Source organism: Octopus sinensis, linkage group LG18, assembly GCF_006345805.1.
Source record: "Octopus sinensis linkage group LG18, ASM634580v1, whole genome shotgun sequence".
NCBI classification, from domain to species: Eukaryota; Metazoa; Mollusca; class Cephalopoda; order Octopoda; family Octopodidae; genus Octopus; species Octopus sinensis.
The window spans coordinates 29,689,805-29,704,408 of NC_043014.1; the positions used below are offsets into that span (position 1 = coordinate 29,689,805).

General features: G+C 31.7%; 1 protein-coding gene and 1 long non-coding RNA gene across 2 annotated transcripts in view; one reads left to right on the plus strand and one right to left on the minus strand.

Annotated features, from left to right (window-relative positions):
* Positions 1-4,494, minus strand: part of LOC118766953 — a 35,711-nt gene extending 31,217 nt beyond the window's left edge. The window contains exon 1 of the long non-coding RNA XR_005002863.1: positions 4,367-4,494. This is a non-coding gene — a long non-coding RNA (uncharacterized LOC118766953). The remainder of the gene's footprint in view (positions 1-4,366) is intronic.
* Positions 4,495-5,043: 549 nt separating this feature from the next.
* The window catches only part of LOC115221517, a 180,202-nt gene continuing 170,641 nt past the window's right edge, over positions 5,044-14,604 (plus strand). Inside the window, exons 1-2 of the transcript XR_005002862.1 lie at positions 5,044-5,390; positions 7,096-7,236. The gene's annotated coding sequence lies outside the window, so the exon portion shown is untranslated. The remainder of the gene's footprint in view (positions 5,391-7,095; positions 7,237-14,604) is intronic.

Here is a 14,604-nt window from a genome sequence, read left to right on the forward strand (position 1 = left end):
TCTGCTGGGAAACCATTTAAGGCTTTTTATGGTTATCCACTGCATGTAGAAAACAGTTGCATTCTTAAAATTATATAAATCTATAAAACACATCAGTCTTGTATGACCAATTGCCTAGCTGCAGATCAACATTGTTTAATATAGCTAGGATCAAGCAACTGTTATTATTGTTGTTGTTATTATTATTATTATCATTATTATCATTATTATTATTATTATTATTATTATTATTATTATTAAATAACAAATTAATAATTACATACATAGAAATTTTGATGAGATTATTTTTTGGATTTTCTTTAAATACTGGTATTGTTGCATCTAAATTGTGATTTGCTCTGAAGTTTTCGCAGTATTCTATTATTTTGCAGTAGCATTGTTAAATTAAGGAATACCTTCATTATATTATATATCTTGTTTTTTTGAAGGTATTTCAGATGTACAACACTTAAAATGAATTTATAAATATATTAATCATTTTAATAAACATTATGTAAATTCTCATGAGAGGGAGCAATTGTCCAAATCTTGACTAACTCTTCAAGCATTCAGCACCAATGTGTTTGTTTTAAGGCCCAGTTTTGATACAAATGATAAATCAACTAGTTCCATTAGCTTACATTTTACTTGTGCACCATCAGGCTAGTTCAGTTATGTCTTTTTTCTTTACCATTACCACAATTCTCTGAACCTGCTGAATATATACTATTCCCATGTATACACACTTGTTGCACCTGACTTTCATCTTCCTATCACCCCTAATGTATCTTTTCCCCAAAATTCCACTCAAAACAGTCTTACCTTTCTCAAATTGTATCCATTTGGAACTCTTCCTAACATGCCTACAGTTTATTGATTAACCCAACAATACAAGTTTATCTAAATTTGTTTACTACTTAACATTACAATTTCCCATTCTTTTAAAAACCAAAATCAGTTTTGTTTTTTCCATGGCTTAAGTATCTAACCCTACTGTCATGTACTCAGGTATACAGTTATGGATTAGATCATAGAGATTTGCTGTTACTGACATTTGCATTTATACATTTATTACCAAAATTTCAAGTGAGACAAGTAAATTTTATGAAGTATTTTTCAAATGATTAGCATTTTGCATATTTTTCAGGATTATATTTGCGAAGTCATCAATATCAGCTACATTTAATGTTAATTAAAATTATAAAAATATGAATGAAATTTTAGATATATATATTTATAATCTTACCAATAATACTAAATGTTTGTTTCAATATATGTAGAATTTATCCATTTAAAATAAATTTTGTGGTCAATTTTACACTTCAAAACATTTATTTGCAAATTCTTTGCTTTCATGACAGTATCATATTTTCATTAAAAAAAAAAGTTCAGTATTTCCAGATACATATGATTTGTTTACCACCAGGTTTTATTTTCTCTTTTGCAACAAATTCACTTCTGTGCTTGTCACCTAACATATCATCTATCTTCATTAACATTTGAATGCAGTACAGGAGATCTTGATTCAATCAACTAAATTGAAATTGAATTGTTCTTGTGATAAGGTAAAATATTTGGTTGTAACATTTTCAATTCATTATCCTTTTGCAAATATATTATCCAATAAGTAATGCAAAAAACATTTTTATAAATACTAACAAAAAGAAAGTAAAGCACCTTTGCATATTGTTACTAGTCTCACATCACTTGAAATGCTCCTACTCTGAAGTTGAACAGATTTTCTTTGTGTGAAGCAAAAGTAACATACTTCACAAGGGATGTCCAATATAATCTCTGTTACCTTTGTTTCATTGTTGGAATTAATCAATTTAATCACTAAATGAATGAATATGCCAACTGAATCAGAACAACAAGCTGTCTCTCAATAAAACCATGCTGCATTGATATAACTAGAAGCTACACTGTCTACATTTCCTTTATCACTTTCTGTAATATGTACTTTTAGTATCAATATTTTTTAAGTCTAAAAATGTTCATGTTTCAATGTCCCTGACTTATAGTTTATTGTAGAACAATAAAATGGAACCTATAAATTCTATTTAGCAGTCCTTTTGGTATCACTGTCAAAATGCCAATTTGACCAAAAGTTAATGGTTTGTACATGTCTTTTTTTAAAAAATAATGTTAACACTGCATAATAGGGAAGCTAACACCATCACAGTTTTCCTACCTATCTATTTATCATAGTAAAATTTGTATTTATGTTTTCTTTTCCTCTTTAAACACACTCTCTGAACTCAGAACATGTGTGTTTTTAACTGTTTGGAAAGCTTAAGAAGCTAAAGAAGGATTGAAAGTAAGACAGTCTAGTTTTAGAATTCTCTTTCCAAATATGCATCAATAGAACAATAGTATTAAATCAAAGTGGTTTAAAATTTAAGGCTTTTTTTTTTGTTTTATTTTGCCCACAGATCATAATGACATTTATCTGCATAACATATCCTATTTAAAAAATGATTTTTGTAAAATATTTTGAATTATTACTTTGTAATTCAGGTACTATTTATGAACAAATCATTTCCTTTTTTCTTTTACATTAAAAATTACTGAAAAGTAACTGCATCATTTGTTCATAATCATAAAAAAAAAAAAATTATACTAAAAATTTATTGACATATGACGAGATCATTTACAATGTGTTTGTACATAGAATTCCTTACTGAGATTAAATGTTAAATAATGTGAAGGATGAACATTATTGTAGAGCAGCGGAATGGCAGAATCAGTAAAACGTTGGGGAAAAAAGTCTTGAAGTATTTAGTTACGTCCCTTTACATTCTGTGTTCAAATCACACTTTTTCATCCATCTAGGATCAATAGAATAAATTACGTGTACTAGAGGCAATTAAAAATCTACATTTCTTCTCCAAAATTTGTGGCTTTATATTTATGAAAAAATCATAATCATCATTATCATTATTATGGCAGCAAACTGGCAGACTTAGCAGTGCATCAAACTAAATGCTTAGCAGTATTTTTTCCAGCTCTTTGTGTTCTGAGTCAAATGTCACCAAGGTTAACTTTCCATCTTTTGAGATGGCTAAAATATGTACCAGTTGAGTATTGGGTTCTATGTAATCAACTAGCCCCTTCTCCCAAAATTTCAGGCATTGTGCCAGTAGTAGAAATTGTTATTATCTATTATTATTACATCAAACTGGCAGAATTGCCTTGTATTTTTTCCAGCTGTTTATGTTGTGGGTTCATATCCTGCTGAAATTGATTTTGCTTTGCATTGTTTCAGGGTTGATGAAATAAAGAACCTGTCGAATATTGAGGTTGATGTAATCGACTACCCCCCCCTCCAACTCTTCCCCAAAATTGTCGGCCTTATGCCTAAGTTAGAAACAGTTACTTGTGTGAAGAGAAGGGAATCTCTCATCCAAATGTTATTTTTATTAAAAAATATTTGCAATATTTTGTATTGTTCTGAAGAACTCTGCTTATTTTTATATTAACATTTTATCTTCATTTTTTAAATTCTTTTTTTTGTGAAATTGTCAAATGTTGAAAATGGAAAGTAAAATAGAATATGTTCATTTGATTAATATTTCTAGTTATTTGATCTTAATAACTTGTCACATAGTGTTATAGTTGAATAAAAGAGAATATTTAACAAATCACAAAGCACTTTATCATACATTCCTCTTTTACTTAGATCATATCCCTTCATGAACACTTTTCTTTTTACCTTTGTACACCTGCTCTGGCTAAGGTTTTTTTAAAAGAAATTAATATAGATGGAGAGATAGATGGTTAGATGGGTGGATAAACAGATAGAGAGAGAGAGAGAGGGGGAGAGAAAGAAAGGAAGAATAAAGTGTGTGTATGTACAAAATGTATAGCAAAATTAGCAGAATAAAGCAGCAGACAATGAATAAGGCCATCAATGAAATTACATCAGCTGTAAAATCTCGATGAATCAAGATAGCTTTGTTGCTCGTAACTAGTATTAGCTACTGTTCCACAGTAGTCTGCCTACCAACTAGCTTAGCTCTGCTGTCTAGCTGCTAGGCGTTTAGATCAAATGTTCATGGTTTATAGTGATATCACCCTCTTTGTAAGCTGCCTAGCATGCATACACATTCAAACAGTTAACTAGCATATAAGACCTGGGAGGTAAATGAAATGATTGCAGTAGTTTTACATGCCAAAAGACCTATTTAATATCTTACTGAAAAAGTCTCACCATCTTAAATGTGAAATTACATAATTAGACAGTAGTAGCAGATGTGATAAAAATTTTGTATACTTATTATTTTAACATATAATATTAACATTCCTCTAATTGTTTTTCTTTTTTACTACATCATTTAAGAATACACACACACACACACTCACACATGCACACACGCACATAGCTTACCGTTTAGCCAGCAGCAAAATGTAGTTAACAATCACTTCGAATTTCAAAAATATTTTTTGTTTTTTAGTCATCAGTGAATATTTAAAACTCCTAGTATTTATCTTCTGTTTTAAAGTAGACCCTTGAAGTTGATAGTAAATCCTTGAATATTTTTCCTTGAGTGTATCTTTTCTAAATTTCTATTCAGACGAGAACTACGCAAGCGCGCACACACAGACACACACTATCTCTATTTCCCTCCTCCTTCTACTCCTGTTTATCTAAGTTTATTCCTTCCTTTATTCTCTTTCTTATTCTTAGACACCAATTGACATGCTAGCACAGTTAAGTATAACAGAATGGCGGATTGGCTATGAAGTAGAGTTAGCTTCTAGTCTACAGCAAGCTATAGCTGTGTGTGAAAATGTTTCACTCATTCTAATTCAAGCTGAATATGAAATGAGAATTGGCAATATATGTTACTGTGAGACCTACTTGTTGGACTTATCACACATACTCAGAAGAAATATATTTGTATAAATTACTTATACTAGCTCATCATGATTAACTAACCGGCATGTCTGCTACTTACATGGATATGATATACTTGCATTGTTTTTTGTTGATTACATCATATGTTTTTTTTTAATTCCTCAATGATATATGGCATACAAAACTTAATTATGGTATGAATAGTAATCAGTTTAACTATTTTTGAAAGCCTTATGTATTTTGTTTTATGCTTTATACTTTTAATTCTGTCAAAGGAGATTTGTTCTTTTTCAACAATACCAATGCCGGTAACTGGCTGCAGAAATTTGACTATGGCTTCCCCTTCCAAGAACTCTTTTCTAAGATGAGGTCAGATTAGTTAAACCTGTAAACTAGCCCGTGGCAAGGACTTAGGCAAAGTGGTCCCCGCAGATTGGGTTCACCAGACATGTTATGTATGACCTAATGGATTGTTACCTTGTAATCACTGCAGCAGCATCAGCTAACGAAAGGCCCTGTTGAATTATGCCTATAAAATTGTTGCCACTGTGTGGTAAGTAGCAGCTAAGCACAGCATTTGACTACTAAAAAAGATGGAGGCGAGGCAGACTTAAATGTAAACCCATGACTGTCTGCATATTTAATTCTGTTTTGATAATGATCTATATTCTTTTACAGATTACTCAATACCTTTTTTTGTTGCTTGTTTGAAATTACTTAATCATTGCCGATATAACATTTTGTTGTGAAATTTATTGCATCGCTGTTTCATAATATCTCCATCTCTTTTGCCATCTTCTCCCTTTTTGAATGTGAATCATTTACTGTATATTAGCTATCTTTTATGCCTCTTAATGATAATAATAGAACTCAATTCAGTTACTTAGTCATGATATTTCATTTGTTACTGGGTAGGGTTTTTTTTTAAAAATCTTTAATGAAATGGCATACCTCTTGTATGTTCCATTCTGAAAAATGTATTATATTTGAATATTATTTTTGTTTTTAATATGGAAATAGCTTGTACTTGGTGCATTGATTTGTGGTACTTCCCTCCCTTTCTGTTAAAAACAGCTATAAAATCCTTTGATGTATTTTTCAAATTGAAGTCATCTTATTTACTTATTATTGCCACATGTAATTATTTTTTTCTGGTCTATTGTTGTATTTAATATATTGTTGAATATACCATGTGGTACAAAGATGGCGGGACAGATTCTTAATCTTTTTAGTGACCTGACATGAGGTACTCCTTTCATTTCTGTCGACGATGACTGTACATCCTAAGAAATATAACATAGCGCATGCGTAGCTATATAGAAGCCGGTGACTGCGCAACCACATTGCCAAAATGTGGGCATAGTGTTTAATGTATGTAAAATGAGACAGCGGGGTTCCCCTTCTCATGTACACGGAGTAATTATGCATGAGAGTGTGTCTGTCTGTTATATATGTATATATATCTATATACACATATATATATATATACATATATATATACATATATATATGTATATATATATATATATATGTATAAACACACACACACACACACACACACACATATAGACACGCACACACTTACAAGGTATAGGTAGTTTCCTCCTTCAGGTCACTTATCAGACCATGTCATTTTATTACAGAAAGAAGCAGGCGTCAGTTTTGTTTCTTTTTTCACTGCTTAGTATTGCAATGGGAATAAGTCATTGAGGTCATGGGTAAGATCTTTACTATCTGGCATACTCTTTGCAACTCACTAAAATTCCTGTCTGGGTCATGTGTGCTCTGCTGGCAGGTAAGGGCAACAACTTGCTTTTACTCTCTTCAGGTTTTATGAAACCAGTACAAAGCTCTTAAGTAATAGAACTATTACTTCATAGCCAAGTTGATTTTATACATATTTAATCAGAATTGATTGCTGTTTTTTGTTTCATTTTTTTTTCCTACATTATCTTTGAATATTAATCCAAGCGAGTTTTTTTCTTAAAAAGAAAAACAAAATGAAAAGCAATTTAAGTTAAAACAGAAGACTTTGGAAGCGAGGTGGGAATTAAATTGATATTTGTAGAGCTGAAACAATGTAAAGTATGTACTTTATAGCAAGCAGACTTTTAAATGATTGCATAGAGGATTTAGTAGGTTAGTGTGCTAATTGACAGATAGTTATAGTATTCAGCAAACTTTTAATTATTAATGACAAATTTCCTATGAGAATTTGTACTTATATTTCAACTTTATTTCTTCCATGTGGATTTCAGCACACAGAATATGTAGTCTTCTCAAAACTGGTAGGAGTGGTGTGGCAAAAACGCATGCGCATATACGACCTCTGTAGAACAACTGAATCGAGATATCTGCAACGATGGCTATGTAATAGGAAATTTAAAAGCTGTTCATTGGTGATGTATAATTCTAACTGATATTGTCTCACACTGCTTTTTTAACTACATGTAATATTTATCGCTTATCAATTCTAGATTAATAAGGTTCTTTTTGCAGTAATTTATTTCTAATTATATTATGTGAAGCTCTACCGTGTGATTTTTCTTTTTACAAGATAAAAAAAAAAAATCATAGTAGGTGGGTATGTTTGTGTGTGTGCATATATATATATATATATGTACATATGCATATATATATATATATAACACAAACATACAGTGTTATTATTTTTACTGAAACGACTTAATTTTTTAAAAAAGATTTCTTTGTTAGAAATTCTTTTATCGCTGGAGAAATCGAAAGAAAAATTTGCTTTACTTACATATAGCAAAGTGTCTTTTTCTTCTATTTATAATGCACTGAAATATAACCTACAGTAGTATAGAGTTTTCTTCATGGCAAGAAACACATGCGCAATGAAAAACTCTAAATTATTGAAATTCGGTTTATATTAATTGGAAAATAGATATATAATACTTAAAACAAACTACTTGGTTAGTTTAATATCTGTACATGTAGATGAAATAATTTTGAAGTAAATCATATCTGTTGCATTGGTTTGCTGAATTCAATATAACTTGATGAATAGTGCAAAATTCAACTTACAATATTATTCAAATCTTAATTTTTACTTTTTATCTTTAAATTAAAATAAATCAATAAATATTTGATAATATTTAGTTGTAATTTTATTCTGAAATTATCACAAATAGTTGAATTTTTGAAATCTAAATTGAACGAATCAACTGTATTTAAATTAAATGCTTCTTGCAACCGTTGCAATCTTCCCCTCTTTACTACTCATCCCCCTCCCTTTTCAACAGTTACATTAGGGCTGGATATATTTTTTAGTTACTTTATGAATTTCATTTTCCCCCAACTTAGAATTCAGTTTTGAATACTTTTCAGGATTTTTTATCCTAATGAGATATATCTTACAAGTTTTAGTTTAGATAAAATTCATGTAAGGAAATAGTTTTCAAATAACATTTAGCAACTTTTTACTTTGTTTTACCTTGATCAAGTTAGTTTATTCCAGCATTTTTTTCTTTTACCAATAACTTTAGTGATATTTTGAAAAGTCTCTAATTTTGCTGTAATGCATTTCCAGTAAAATGTAAAACAACTTTTAATCTTTCTTTAAACCAGATATCTTGTAAATTCATCGTAACGTTAGTATAACTTCTCACAGAGGTTGAACGTGCATGCGTTCATTTTTACACTTATCGTGCTCGGTGTGTGTGTAATAAACTTAGAAAATTAAGTGAACAACCAAGCTGCTGTCGTCGCAATTTAGATAAATAGTATACCAAAATAAGTAGTTACACATAGTCACAGATTTCTTGCAACAAATGCTGTGCCTGCTTCAATGCATCTTATCTTAGCTTTATCATTCTGCCTTCGTCAACGTGGTAGGAGTGGCCTGGTCGTAGTACATGCGCAATGCATGCAACTGCAGTTTTAAGCAGCCCCAGTGGTAACACCTATTTAGTGCATAATTTCTCTGAAAGGAAAAATACTCGCCATCTTGGACAGACTTGTATATTATGTATTCTTTTAAAATGTTCAATGTAAGGTAAGATACTCTGTTACATACACGTAGAATTAATTTTCTGTTAAAATACATTCAACAATTTATTGTCGCCTTTGTCGTGATCGTCTAAGGAATCTGTTTAAATGTTAACATTTATTTCAAACAAACCATTAAAAGAGTTGTTATACTGTATAGTACTTTATCTGTCTATTTGATTGCATATTTTTCTTCATAAAATTTAATCTTTTCTCAAATTGAACTTCAATTCTGTAGAGGTATAACTATTTCTTTCATGCCTGTTGTCATTTTAATCACTTCAAAAAGTTTTCCATTTTAAACACTACTTTTTCTCTGTAATATATTCAATTCACATTAGTTATAAGTAGCTAATTGGCTACTGGCATTTTGATAGGAGTAGATTACAATTCTAGAATTAAATTTTTCTACATTTTCAGCAAATTTTTCAGTTAAAGAGTGGAAGGGATAATACTACTACTCTAAGTAGTGGTGTGATAAAAGCACATGCGCAGTTATTGTGATCACATTCTTTTAGTAGCTTTTGCAGTCATAGTTATATTTCAGAACTTACATTTAATTATTTAGAGCGTTAACATTTCTTTTTAATGTATTGTCACAAATATACTTTAGCGTGATAAATTATCGAGAGACCTCTTGGTAACCCCTTCTTTGCCATGTCATATGATTGCGATTTAAATCGCATCAATATATCACTTTAAAGGATGTTGTAATACAAAGTAAAGACTTTCATTAAAGTATATCCAAATTATTCTGTGCAATAACTTAATTATACTCCTAACCAGCCCAATAGATTAAAATAAAATGAAATCTTTTTCGAAAAGTGTTACATAGCGTTGTCTGATTTTAGAGTTAATTTTGAACAGCCACTAAACAGGATCTAAACATTTATATATATTTTACTAATTGGAAACCACAAGTATTTTGGTTCATACTAGAACTTCTATATTTGTTCAAACATTTTCGATTATTCAATGTAATTCTACACTATGACACAGGTAGCAAGATATGTATAATCCATAGGCCATTAAGTTGTCTAGAGTGAGAGGCACATGACTTAAAGAAGCTTTATACCCTTCTATTATTACATACTCCAGTAACGAGGATATTTGGAAAGAATTATATAAAATCTTTTGATGCTGACTGGGTCCTTTTTATAGTACATTTTATCCTCCCTTGTTTCATAGCGTCGCTCTCTCTTTCTCTGTTTGTGTGTGTGTGTGTATATATATGTATATATCAATCTAATGCATAACCAAAAGCACTACTAATAGTTTCACGTTATGTATATATGTGCGTGCATATGTAGTTAGTGTTGTTAACGCCATCTAGTATATAGGTTCCGTCTTCAAATTTTATTCTGAATTTGATGTTAAAAGTTTAATCAAAATCAAATTATTATTATTATATATGTGTATATGATGTATTGTATGTTTATTATACATGCGCGCACACAAAAGTCCACATACACGCGCGCACACAAAAGTCCACATACATGCGCGCACACAAAAGTCCACATACATGCGCGCACACAAAAGCCCACATGCGTACACTGTACTTAGACAACATTTTTACACATGTGTATGCCTCCCACACATGTAGACATCTACCTTTACATACATACACTTATATATATATACTTGTATGTAGTCACACATTTATCTCTACGCAAGTGAATACGCATTAGTACACATCTGTTTGCATACACGCAAACATTTCTGAAACTAATTGCATTCAAAGATACATATGCAAAATCATTTATATATATGCAAATTCTCATAACCATTCGCATGTACATACGCATGCATGCATACTTGCAGACATTTGCCTGTGCACATATTTTAAATATCTATTTCCAGTTATATATTTATTAAAGCTATGCATTTTTAATAAACTTGTGTAGGAATCACTAGTAAACTCTAATAGTAGCAAAACCAGTTGATTCAGTCTCGAAGTTAGTGACAATGGGTTTAGCTTAACTCTTAAATAAAACATGATCCTCATAGAAAAGGAAATAATAAGGAAATAAGTTGTTGGGCGAAACTAAATTCTTTCATTATTATTTTTAAAGTGTCGAACTGGCAGAACCATTAGCACACCAGACAAAATGCTTAGTGTCATTTTGTCTAATTTTACATGCTGTGTTCAAATTTCATCCATTTGCGGGTCGAAAAAATGAGTACCAATTGAACATTACGGTCAATGTAATTGACTAGCCCATCCCACAAAATTTCAGGCTTTGTACATATAGTAGAAAGAATTATTATTGTTATTATTATTATTATTATTATTATTAGAGTGGTGAGCTGGCAGACAAAATGCCTGGCAGCATTTCATCCATCTCTAGGAACTGGGTTCAAATTCTGTTGAGGTTGACTTTGTTTTTCATCCTTTCAGGGTTGATAAAATGAATACCAGTCAAGCACTGGGATTGATGTAATTGACTGGCATCCTCCTCCAAAAATTCAGGCCTTGAAAGGATTATTATTGTCCATCCTGAGTTCAGCTGCCGCTGGGGTTGACTTAGCTTTCATCCTTTTGGGGTCGATGAAATAAGTTCCAGTTACACATTGCAATCAATGTAATCGACTAGTTCCCTCCTCCAAAATTTCAGGATTTGTGCCTTTAGTAGAAAGGATTATTATTATTTAAGACGTCACATAGTATTGAATATCGTGATGTTGATTGAAGATATTGTGTTTACCAGGGGTTTGTTCCGTCTCTCAAGTCAAAACAAGGACCTTAGACAGTACTATTATCATCATCATCATCATCATCATCATCATTATTATTATTATTATTATTAATTATTAAGGTGAGCTGGCAGAATTGTTACCACATGGACAAAATGCTTGGTAGTGTTTTTTTCTGCCTCTTTATGTCTTAAGTTCAATTACTACCAGGGTTGATTTTGTCTTTCATTCTTCAGGCTTGATGAATTAAGTGCCATTCAAATACTGGGCTTGATGTAATCAATTAGCTGTCTTGCCCAAAATTTCAGGCCTCGTTACCATGCCAGACTAAATGCTCTCTCTTTGTGTTCCAAGTTCAAATGTTGCTGTGGTTGATTTTGCCTTTTATTCTTCTAGGGTCCATAAAATAAGTATCCATTCAGCACTGGAGTCAATGTAATCAACTTCCGCTCCTCTCAAAATTGCTGGCTTTGTGATAAAATCGTTGTTAAGATGGCGGACTGGCAGAATTGTTACCATACCGGACAAAATGCTTAGCGCCATATTGTCCGTTTTTACATTCTGAGTTCAAATGCTATCAAGTTTGACGTTTCTTTTTATTCTTTCAGGGTGGGTGAAATAAATAGCAGTTAGGTGCTTGGGTTGATGTAATCAACTAGCTCCCTCCTCTAAAATTTCAGATTTTGTGCCTATAGTAAAGAGGATTATTATTATTATTAAGGTGGTGAGCTGGCAAAATCGTTAGCCTGACAGTCAAAATGCTTAGTGGCATTTTGTCCATCTTTATGTTCTGAGTTCAAATTCTGCGAAGGTCTCCACTTTGCCTTTCATCCTTTTGGGGTCAAAAAATAAGTACCAGTTGAATACTGAGGTTGATATAATTGACTAGCGCCCTTCCCCAAATTTCAGGCCTGTGCCTATTGTAGAAAGAATTTTTATTATTTTTAAAGCGATGAGTTGGCAGAATTGTTAGCACACCAAGGAAAATGCTCAGTGGTATTTCATCCGTTTTTACATCCTGAGTTCAAATTCTGCCAGAGTTGTCTTTGCCTTTCATCCTTTCGGGGTTGATAAAATAAATACCAGATGAGTACTGGGGTCAGTGTAATTGACTAGTCTTCTCCTACCAAATCTTAGGCTTTGTGTCTTTAGTAGAAAGGATTATTATTATTTAAAAGTATATTTTCTAAATTTAAATGTCTTTAAATACTTGAAAACTAAACTGGATAATTATGATTATTTTAAATAGTAAAGCAAATTTAGCAGTCAATAGTAATAAATCATACTGTATTTCTTTTGTTTTGTATGAATATAGATCGTCGTTATGATTAATAAGGATAGTGGAGGACATTAAATGGTTGAAATGGTAGGGCATTTGTGGTAGTTAGTTGTGTAATGCGTTCAAACTTACAGAGATCATCTTTGCCTTTCACCTTTTCAGAATCAGTAAAATGGATATTGTTCAAATAATGTTGTTCATATAATCATCTATACCCTTCCCCAAAATATATTGCTTTGTGTCTGTTAGAAATCATTTATACTATTGTTTAGACAGTAGATGGCAGAATTAAGAGAGCGCCAGACTAGATGTCTTGCTGGGTTTAGTTATGTCCCTTTACATTGTGACTTCAAAACCTGCTTTCCATTATTTCAGGGTTGTTAATATAAATACCAAACATATACTGGAGTTGATTTGATCAATTGTCCCCATTCCTCAAAATTTTTGGCTTCGTGCCAAGACATCGTTATTATTATTATAAAAGGCAATCAAATAGCAGAAACATAGAGCATTTCTCTGCATTCATAGTTTGATTTTTGCTTTTCTTTTGTTTGTGGTTGGTAAAAAATATGTATCGGTACTATATTGGTGTTGATTCAATTACTATTGACTTTCTGAAAATTTGTGTTCATCGTCGTCGTTGTTGTTGTCATTTTAATGTCCACTTTTCCATCCTCGCATGGGTCAGACAAGATTCATTGGGGCAGATTTTCTATGACTAGATGCTCTTTGTGTTACCAATCCTCACTTGTTTCTAAGCAAGGTAATATTTTCTTTTAAAAAGGCGGCAAAGTGGCAGAAACGTTAGCACGCTGGGTGAAATGCGTAGCCGTATTTCGTCTGCCGTTACGTTCTGAGTTCAAATTCCGCCGAGGTCAACTTTGCCTTTCATCCTTTCGAGGTCGATAAATTAAGTACCAGTTGCGCACTGGGGTCGATGTAATCAACTTAATCCGTTTGTCTGGACATGTTTTTAAGAGCAATTGCAAAACACTGTCACTCGTATGACCATATCTGTTCACGTTTAGCACACAATATTACAATAAAGACAAACACACATAATGGGTTTCTTTTTAGATTCTGTCTATGAAATTTATTCTCAAATTTTTTGGTTAGACCAGGGCTGTAGTAGAAGACATTTAACCAAGGTTTGATGCCATAGACTGACCCAAAAACCATATAAATAGGGTAGCAAATTTCTTAACCACGCAGCCATGCCTGTGCCTGTATAACAGACTACTGTAAAAGTGAAGTGGTAAAAATTATATTGTTGGACCGAGTGTTTGATAGTATTTAATTTTGTTTTTGAATCTCATCAAAGTTGATAAAATAAATATCAGTCATGCATGTACAAGGACCATTTAAACAATGATCAAAGAATTTCCAGTCATAGCCATCCACCTTTAACTTGAGCATTGTGTATATCTAGGATTACATCAGCCAGTGTGGCCCATCCTTTTTGAAACGACTGTGTGATGTGACGAAGATTTGACTGCTATTTCTAGGAGTTTGAACCACTGTGTAGAGGCTACCTTATTGGCTCAAGGGTTTAGATGTTAACAAATTGAACTGCACATTTTTACATATAAGTCTAATTTAATTTTGATCATATTGCTGTTATAAATTGATTTTAAAAAATATTCTAGTTTCAGTGGCAATTTATATACGCAAAGCAGTCCCCAGGTTTTATTTGTAATCATCCAAGAACAGTTAATTAGGTTTAAGTTCATATCTAATGTAAGTTAGTTAAATATTTGTCTTAGTTACTTTATACATTTTTATC